Here is a 10,012-nt window from a genome sequence, read left to right as displayed (position 1 = left end):
ATTCTGGAGAAGGCGTATGACCGGTCCCCCGGGAGAAACTGTGGGAGGTGCTGCGGGAGTATGGGTAGGGGGTCCTTCTCAGTGCCATCAATCTCTGTATGACGTGAGATGAAGTGAGAGCTGTGTCCTGGTTCTCGGAGTAAGTCGGACTCGTTCCATTGTTCTGAGGTTGGCCTCCGCCAGGGCTCCGTTGTAGCTCTTGCTCTTTTTGCAGATGATGTGGTCCTCATGACATCATCGGTCTGTGACCTTCAGCACTCACTGGTCAGAGCGTGAAGCAGCTGGGATGAGGATCAGCACCTCTAATCTGAGGCCATGGTTCTCAGCAGTAACCCGATGGAGTCGTTCTTCAGGTAGGGATGTGAGTCCTTACCCAAGTGGGAGGTTAATACCTGGGGTCTTTGTTTGCGAGTGAGGGACCATGGGAGCCTGGAGATTGGTCGAGAATCGGATCGCAAGTGCTGAAAAAGACCGAGCCAGAAGGCAAAGGTCTCAATCTACCGGTCATTTTCGTCCTACCCTCACTTATGGTCATGAGCTGCGTCAGGCCGAAGAACCAGATCCAGGTACAAGCGGCTGAAATGGGTTTCCTCAGAGGGGGGCTGCGTCTCCTTAGAGATAGGGGTGAGAAGCTCAGTCATCCGAGAGGACTCGGAGTAGAGCCCTGCTCCTTCACGTCGAAGGAGCCAGTTGAGGTGGTTCGGGCCATCTGGTAAGGATGGCCCCTGGGCGCCTCCCTAGTGAGGGGGTCCAGCCGTCCGCCTGGAGGAGGCTCGGGGAAGACCCAGGACTAGTGGAGAGATTATATCTCCAACCTGGCCTGGGAACGCCTCGGGATCCCCATCGGAGCGGGTTGATGTGGCTCGGGAAAAGGAAGTTTGGGGGCCCCTACTGGAGCTGCTGCCCCCGAGACCGATACCGGATAAGAGGATGAAGATGGATGGATAAAAATAAAACATCAAAAAAAGAAATACCTAAATACACATTGACATCTGGATTCCCTTTCATGCACATAGCATCAAATCGCAGTTAAGTACCACTTTAAAAGGTACTTTACTTGAGTATTTTCCATTTTATGCTCTTTATCCTTCTACCTTCCCTACATCTCAGAGGGAAAAACCCACGCTTAGCGCCACCATGACGTTGTGATTGGTTTAAGAATGCCAATAAACCAGAGCAGGTTTTTTATCCCATCCTGTGTGGACTAGTTTAGACCCTCCCTCTGCAGCGCTGTGGAGGAAGGTCTGGCGATGCGAGACCAACCTTTGGTGTGCCCATAGACGAAGAGCTCACCAACGACCCTATCCTTGCGGTAGTAGGCGGCAGTCAGCTCCACCAATCAGCTCCAGGGAGCTGACCACCTGACCCTTCCTGTGACGCGCATGGAGACGCCCCCTGGTGGTACTGACAGCCAGGGAGTCCAGAGGAGCACAGCCTGGGGCCCAGGAGTGGAAGAAGCCACAACCAAGTCTGGAGGAGGGGATCCGGAAGAATACATTTGTGTACTTTACTGTCTGTACTGAATCTGATTTTGTTTCATACCACTTTTTATTTTATACCTTTGTTTTTCATGTAGCCAACCTTACCTGATGAATATAATAATATGTGAGGTGCTTGTCACTTTAGTATTATAAGGAGTATAAATGTGAGTCCTCACCGGACTGTATTTGTTTTCCTCCATCTCTCTGTCTCAGCGGAGTACGCGGAGGCTGCGTGGAGGCGACGCGCAGCCTCTCTTGGGACTGTGTACTCGCCTTGGTGATCCCGCTCACCTGCTGGAGGACCCGAGGCAACGAATCGAACGCCCCCCCGGCACTGCTGTTCACCCTGCCAGACACCACAAACCGAGTCAGACACACAAACAGAGTCAGACACACAACAGAGTCAGACACACAAACATATCAACACAAACAGAGTCAGACACACAACAGAGTCAGACACACAAACAGAGTCAAACACACAAACAGAGTCAGACACCAACACCACACAAACGATCAGCACACACAACAGAAGTCGACACACAACAAGTCAGACACCAAACAGTAGTCAGACACACGAGTCAGACACACAAACAGAGTCAGACACACAGACAGAGTCAGACACAACTGAAACTATCAACTACTTAATAGCTTATACGCTGATGTTCTTAAACACCAACAGTTTTAATTTTAAGGATTTTTAGAGGCCTGAAAGGGTGAACGTTTTTTAGCATTTTGCTTATTTTGAAGCACCGTTAGTCTTGATAAAATGAAAATATCCTCTATTTCCATTATTTTAAAGTTATAGAGGTTCAATACGTAAAAAGTTTCCATATTTAAATTAGGTTGGGATTTTAGTGGCTAACAAAGTTAAAAATATCCCTATTCCACTTATTTTAAGTATTTTAGTGGCCTGAAAAGGTTTGTGTTCAAGATGTACACTTCATTTATTTAAGGGGTTTTCTATAAAGTGGAAAAGATGAAAATATCCAATATCTTTACATTTAGAATTCCGAAAAGTGAAAGTATTTATATTTCACTTATTTCAAGCATCTTAGAGTCCTAAAAAAAGAGAAGGATATCCCGTATTTAACATATTATAGGCTTTAAATATGTAAACATCCATTTATCCTGGCAAATGTTAAAGTATTCAGTATTCATATAAAGCGTCAACAATGTGTGATTTTCATTTTGAGGGAAGGCAACACAGGGTTAATGCTTAAATCAATCATCTGTAACCCTCTTTTAATCTGTGGATCCCCCCCCCGTCTTGAACCACGGACTAGAGAACCATTAACATTAAGCTCCTCATGTATTTAAATCCTTGCGGGCCGACTGAGTTCCAGTAATATCACCGACCCTGTCGATGAGCGCTCTGACCGTGTCGCCCGTCAGCGACTCTCCGGGTAACGCCACTCCTCCACCTTCAACAGCGGCACGCTGTAACACATGGACGCCAGCCTTTGCTGAAGACACCACACAGAGAAGAGGAAAACAACCGTACACCGCCAGTGAGAACATGTTGAGCGGTAACTGTGTTGGACATGGACAGGTCGGTGGTATTTTCTGGACGAGCGTCCAGCTGGAGGGTTCTTAGTTCACGTTGTAATTGTCCACAGAGCTGCAGACGCCAACACATCAATCATTTAAAGGCTCAGCAGAGCGGCTAACACCTACTGTCACGTATTACTCAGAGGGTAAACAGCAGTTGAAGAGATGACAGTTCATAGCCAAGGCAAGGCAGCTTCATTTGTACAGCACATTCGCCAAAGGGCAATTCAAAGTGCTTTACACAAAATCATAACAGATAAACACAAGATAGCAAACAGTTAAAAATCATAAGCATTAAAAACACCAATAAACACATGATGAAGTTAAAAACAAATAGAAACATTAGGACACATAAAACACAAGAATAAAAGTTACAGTGCAGCATAAGAATTTAAAGAGATAGCATTAATTTAAGAAAGGCAGCATCAAAAAGAAAGGTCTTCAGCCTTGATTTAAGAACTGAAGTAGCCACGGATCTGCAGGTTCTGGGAGTTATTCCAGAATGAGGAGCAAGAAACTGAAAAGCGGGCTTCACCCTGTTATTCTGACTCGGGTGACAGAAAGTAGACCTGTCCCAGATGGTCTGGGGGGTCATAGTGTGTAGCAGACCTGTCCCAGGACCCAGAGGTTCTGGGGGGGTCCCATAGTGTATAGTAGACCTGTCCCAGATGACCTGAGAGGTCTAGGGGGGGGTCATAGTGTAGTAGCAGACCTGTCCCAGATGACCTGAGAGGTCTTGGGGGGTCATATTGTAGTAGCACCTGTCCCAGATGACCTGAGAGTCTTGGGGGTCATAGTGTATAGCAGACCTGTCCCAATGACCTGAGAGGTTCTGGGGGGGTCAGTGTAGAGTAGACCTGTCCCAGATGACCTGAGAGGTCTGGGGGGTCATAGTGTAGTAGCAGATCAGAAAGTATTTTGGACCTAAAAGTTACGGGATTATAAACTAGCAAGTACTTTGAATCAATTCCTGTTGAGAATTTCTTCTTTCGTATGACAACATACCACATTTTTACACATGACAGTAAGTTGAAGGAGAAATACTTCTTAAACTCAAGATTTCACTCAAGCAAAAGTACAAGAATTTGTTGGGCAGAATTCTCCCTTTCAGACAATATATATAAATATCATATTATTGGATATATTAAAATACTTTTAGCATAAGTTAATGGTCTCAGCTGGTGGAGGTGACCATTTGAACTACTTTCTATATTGTTGGATAGTTTAATCAATACACGGGACCATACTTTTTCTTAAATTATATGTTTTGTTTTTCATACATCGTAATCTGTGAGTACAACATTTCCTTCTGAGATGTGGTGGAGCAAAAGTTAAATTAGCATAAATTGAAAGTAAAATACCTCACAAATAAATACACTTGAGTACAGTTCTTGAGTACCAGTGTGTTGACACTTTCCATTACTGCATGCATACTGCAAGGAATTTCCTAATGTTCTTTTTTTTAACACATAATTAACATTATTAATTCACCTCTACTGCCATCTATAAATAAAAACGATCATGACATTTACAGTATCCCAACAATCAAAACGTCAGAGATACTTCAACTCCATTGGCTGCTGGGGGAGCCCTGTTGTCGGGTGGATTTCTAGCCAATAAATTAGGGTAACATAAAGTCAACCACAACATAGTCTCCTCAGGCACGCCAGTTCTGACCTCCTACCAGAGCTCTGCATTAAATATGCAGCTGACTTCATTGTCATCATTCATCGTTTTCTAGACGGTACGGAGGTGAACATGTGTGGCGCAGTGGGAAGGCAATGCTGTAAAGTCATCTATTGAAAGGGCATTTGATTCTTAAGATTGCTTAAGCTATAGTGCGTAGTCTCTGTCGCCCCATGAGAACAAACCGTTGCAGCATCCACATGTACAAGCCTTCTGTAATCGCGCACAGCACCCCCTCCCCCCCTCCACGCAGTTGCTAGTAGCCAAGGGAGGACACGGAGAATTTAAAAACATGATGGACTCTTGAAAAGGTCATTATCTTCACTCGAGTTTTCTGCGTGTGAAAGTCACCGGACGACACAATCTTCTGAACATAGTCATTCTGAGAAACAGTGTGAGAGTTGTGTGGACCGCTGGGTCCCACTATTAGTCCTCCAATTATCTTTGTAGCAACCATCTGCAACGGCTGTGAATGTAACGGACGTTCATTATATTAAAAGTTACGCAGTACAAGCTTTAACTACAGTTAAGGTCCAGATGACCCATGTCTATCTTGGAAGGAAGAACTCAGACTATTATCATCATTTTTGTTGGTTCCACAGGGGTCAATCTTGGTCCACTACCATTTACCATTATACTTGCAACATTATTTGTCCTAGTAGGTACTTTAAAGTTAATTTCTATGCAGATGATCCAGTTTAATATGCCCCTGGCTCCCGGCAAATCCATTCAAAAATATTTTACTTTTCATACAAAGTGTAAGTAGTCAGTATTTCCTATTTTTTAAGCATCTTAGAGTCCTGAAAGAGGAATGTATCCAGTACTGGATGTCTTTTAGAGCTTTAAAAGGCCTTAATTTTGTGAAATATCCATATATATATATATATATATAATTATATATTATATAATATATATAGATATATATACTATTATATATATATATATATTTTTTAGGATTTTAGTCATCAGTTAATCCCTGTCCTTTTTTGTGGTGATGCAGTATTATATGCCCCAAACGTCATTCCAACCCTGACTGATGTTCATCTTCTGCTGATTAATAAGTTTATAATTATGTGTCTTTTCCTCACGTCCACACTATACGAGTGATTAACAAAGAAGGAAGCCTACAAAGATAGGCGTTTGTTTCAGAGGTATAAGTGATTAAAATAAGGACTTGTCTTTTAGCTTTAGGTTTCTAATAGAGGTTAGGGTTTTGTTTCCTGGTGTCTGGGACAGCGAGGATGGCTCGGTAGAGCAGCTGAAGGTAGCGAGCTGGGTTTCCCGGCCCACAACCAGGATGAGGGTGCGTTCGGCCAGTGATGTACCTTGTGTGATAGTATGGCTGCAGGGGCCTGAGTCAACTCGGAAAGTGAATGCCACTACTGCACGACTGGACGGCACCTGGCACGGACAGAAACCATGATCAGTAGGAAACAAGTCAGAGACGCGTTTCTAGCTGGTTCAAAATACACTATTTGGTAATGTCCATTAAAAGGTTCAAAATGCTAATACTTCACTCCAAAACAAACCAAACTGTGCATAGAGGCATCCTTCAGATGGTTCTTTTATGTTTTTTAATGTTCAAATTATTTCTGATATTAGAGATTTTTCAATCAAAATGCCAAAGATTTCACCTTCTAACAATGGGAGCTTTTCCGTTTGTCGTGAAAAAATTACCTACTCTGGAAGGACATAACTTTGGACTCCGCGAAAATGTGATGGAAACAATTTATTGACAAAAGAAATCCAATAATTTGAGAAATCAGGCAATTTACTCACATGACACAAGAACTCCTTAGTTACAGCCCCAGCACTTTTTTACCTAGTCTGCTTTTAGAATTAGCTTGCTGCATACTAATAATATGTCTATGAATAACCACCAGTATAAATTTGTCAATATACGACATATTATACTGTTATTTTAATGTCTGTTTTCTCTACTCTCTGGCAGCCTATAAACAGCAGATTTAAGCGTTTACTTTAGTTCACAGTCCACTTTGGATTCTTAACAAAATCAGATAGACATAAAGCATAGTGGCAGATGTATTAATTGCCCTTTTGCTTGAGCTCCTAATGTCGCTGTCTAGTTTTTTACACTCCTCCTCCTTCTCACCCAAAACACAAAGGTATTTATCAGATTTGTTATACGGTATATGAAAAAAGGAATGCACAAATCTTCAATTTAAGAACGCGTCCCAGCAAATGCGGGTCATTATTGCTCTAAAATGATTGCAAATACATTTAATTCTGGGGAAAAAAATGACACACTCCCTTTAACAAAACAAACAAGACCGTGTTGTTTTTTGTTAATGTATCCTTCACATGGCCAACCATGCTACTGAGACACACACACACACCACACACACACACACACCACCACACACACACACACACACACACACACACACACACCACACACACACCACTCACACACACGACACACACACGACACACACCACACACACACACACACACACACACACCACACAACACACACCCACACACACCACACACCACACCACCCACAGTCACACATCTTGTATTTTAGTCCCATCATAGACAGAGTGATATCCTATTTTATCAGTGATACACACATGGAACCATTTTTCAGACATCTTTCCACTTAAACGGTCACATAACAGACCTACGGGTTGAAACTGACATGTCACCACCAACTCTCTTTACTCATTGCGTCTGCAACTGAAATGTGTCTACAAACTAAAAATGCTCCTGCTGCTCCTGCTGCTTGTCTGATGTTTTTTTAATATGCCTCAGAGTACCAGCTGGGACGGCCATTAAATACAAACCACAACACCCAGGCATGTTGATGGAAACACCCCTTCACCACGCTCTTATGTAAAGGAGTTAATATACACACACACCATATACGTATATATATACACAATATATATATAATATCTTATTATATATATATTATTACTATATATATTATATATATAGATCACCACCATATACGTATAATTACCTGGAGATATACACTGGTACGCTCTTGTCTGCATATTTTTTAGTGCTTCCTCCCCCAGTGATGTGTGTTTGCTGTCCATTAACGAGGTGTGGGCTCTAACTGACGCACACAATAAATATACTCTAATAATCTTTATTGTAACAGCACTTTTTCCAAACTCCACGTTACCAGGGCTTCACAAACAATAAACATATAAGTAAAAAAACTCAGGTTTTTAAAAAGAACCATGAAAATTTGGTGTATGCAACCTCGCAACATTTTGGTAGAACTATAGTTTTTTTTGTTTTATGACTCAATGTTCAAGATCACATAACGTCATCGGAAAGGCTCTTGGATAAAAGTCACTTTTCAGAAGGATTTAAAGGAGATCCACACGAATTAGTGAGAGCGTAATCTTCATGCTGCTGTGATATGTTGTGTAATTGATTCTACAAAGTTGCACACATTGATTCTTTTTCATTTCCCTTACTCTCTCGATCATCGCTAGCAAAATGAATGAATTTCCAGCCTGTTGCAGACCTCAAGCATCGCACCGACCTTTCTGAATATTCAGAAATTAGATGAATAAACAAAAACGGAGATGTAGTCTGATGTCGGTCAGGCTCGTAGTAACTGGTAGTGGTAAATTAGTATGAAATGCTCCATTTAATATTTCCCAGAAGAAGATTCGCCACTTACCTTATTTTCCTATGTATCGTTGTACAGGGTTCAGAAGTACCTTAGGCCAGCAGCATGGATTGTTCTCACATTTTATCCAACAGCTCTTAATGTTTGGAACCAAGTTGTGTTGGGATATGTGGCTGGTAGATGAGACCAAATCTACCAGCCCACTAGCATTCTTTTTTTTTTTTTTTGTTTTATTAAGATTATTTTATGGTGGCATTTTGCCTTTAGTGACAGGACAAACGTGAATACATGAAAAAGGTGAGAGAGGGAAAGGGAATGACGCAAGCATAAGGGCCCGCAGGTTCGGTTGAGGCGGGCCCCTGGTCGAGAGAAACCCCTATATATATTGGCCCCGCTCACCAACTGTGCTATCCGGGCTCCCCCCCTTGCTCTTTTACCAGCATGTTGCTGGTGCAATTTTGACCCTGAGTGGTTCACATTTGATGCTTTTTTTATTGTGTAATTTTCCTACATATATCTCACTTAAAAATGCTACCACAGCCCTATATTTCCATTTGAAAGCATTTTTTACCTACAAAATCGTATTTTGGGCGTGGATCCATTCATGCCGTCTATCACTGTGTTTGTTTTTGATACAGATTGAAGATCTACTTCCCCCAACTTTGGAGATTTTAGCCGGCTTAAGGAAGATACACCCCCCACGGCTTTAAAAAAACACAAAAAGATCCCAAGTTTGACAAAAAATGGTCATCTAAATTATCCATCTCGTCTTCGATTTCCCTGTTTGTCCATTTCCCCCCGTTAGGGTAAAGCGATGCAAGCAGCAGCGCTCCAGGGGCGGTTGCTGGGTTGGAGTCTTTCTTGTTTTCTTGAAACCCTGCTGAAACACCCCTGTTACCGTCACCATACTTTCCTTTGTCCACACAAGATTGGCTGTTCACACAGGGGCTTGGCTATGTGCCACCTGAAAAGCATACACACCCACACACACACAAAAAAACACACACAGTCCATTTAACGCATTTTCAAGTTGAGTGCGTTAGAGCATTTCTCTCCTCCAACCCCCCACATTCTCCCGGACAAACACCCCCGATATGGAGAGACCAGCCAACACAGCGGAGATCACTGCCCTCTGAATGGTTTGTCTGGCTGCCTCCTACTGAGCTCAAGACCACCATAACACTCCTGAAACCACTAAGCCCGGGCCGGCAAACACAGCTCCAGTTTAACTGGCATTCCTGTGGGTTTAATAAACCCCACGAACTCCATACACTTTAGTTTAAATTTAACACGTCCATGTACATGTTGGCAGCTGGTGGACTAAGACTTTTAGGACACTTTCTTTTTCTTAAAGACAAAAAAAAAAACACACACTGGGCCTGATGTCAACGTGGATCATCGCCAAAGCTGGAGGGTTACGCTGAATTCACAGGCGTCCACGCTGCAAATACTGGGGGGGCTCCCAGAGGACCATGATGTCATGCACTCACACCTCTCCACAAAACACATGTAGACTGGTTGGGCATACTCCCAGGCCCCCTCCAAGATCCTTAGAGAGTGAAGATCTGATCCATTGTTCCACGACCAGGACGGAATCCGCACTGTTCCTCTTCAATCCGAGGTCCAACTATCGGCCGAACCCTCCTCTCCAGGACCTTGGAGTAGACTTTACCAGGGAGGCTGA

At 42.9% G+C, this 10,012-nt stretch overlaps 1 protein-coding gene and 1 long non-coding RNA gene across 2 annotated transcripts in view; one reads left to right on the top strand and one right to left on the bottom strand.

Annotated features, from left to right (window-relative positions):
- LOC116689886 (uncharacterized) overlaps positions 1 to 2,098 on the bottom strand; it is a 24,758-nt gene extending 22,660 nt beyond the window's left edge. The window contains exons 1-2 of the long non-coding RNA XR_004332118.1: positions 2,088 to 2,098; positions 1,301 to 1,306 (exon numbers count right to left, since the gene is read on the bottom strand). This is a non-coding gene — a long non-coding RNA (uncharacterized LOC116689886). The remainder of the gene's footprint in view (positions 1 to 1,300; positions 1,307 to 2,087) is intronic.
- rftn2 (raftlin family member 2) overlaps positions 1 to 10,012 on the top strand; it is a 54,656-nt gene that overhangs the window by 27,506 nt on the left and 17,138 nt on the right.

Source organism: Etheostoma spectabile, chromosome 5 (assembly GCF_008692095.1).
Source record: "Etheostoma spectabile isolate EspeVRDwgs_2016 chromosome 5, UIUC_Espe_1.0, whole genome shotgun sequence".
Classification (NCBI taxonomy): domain Eukaryota; kingdom Metazoa; phylum Chordata; class Actinopteri; order Perciformes; family Percidae; genus Etheostoma; species Etheostoma spectabile.
Note: the sequence above shows the minus strand (reverse complement) of the source record. Positions and strands in the feature narration are given on the sequence as shown.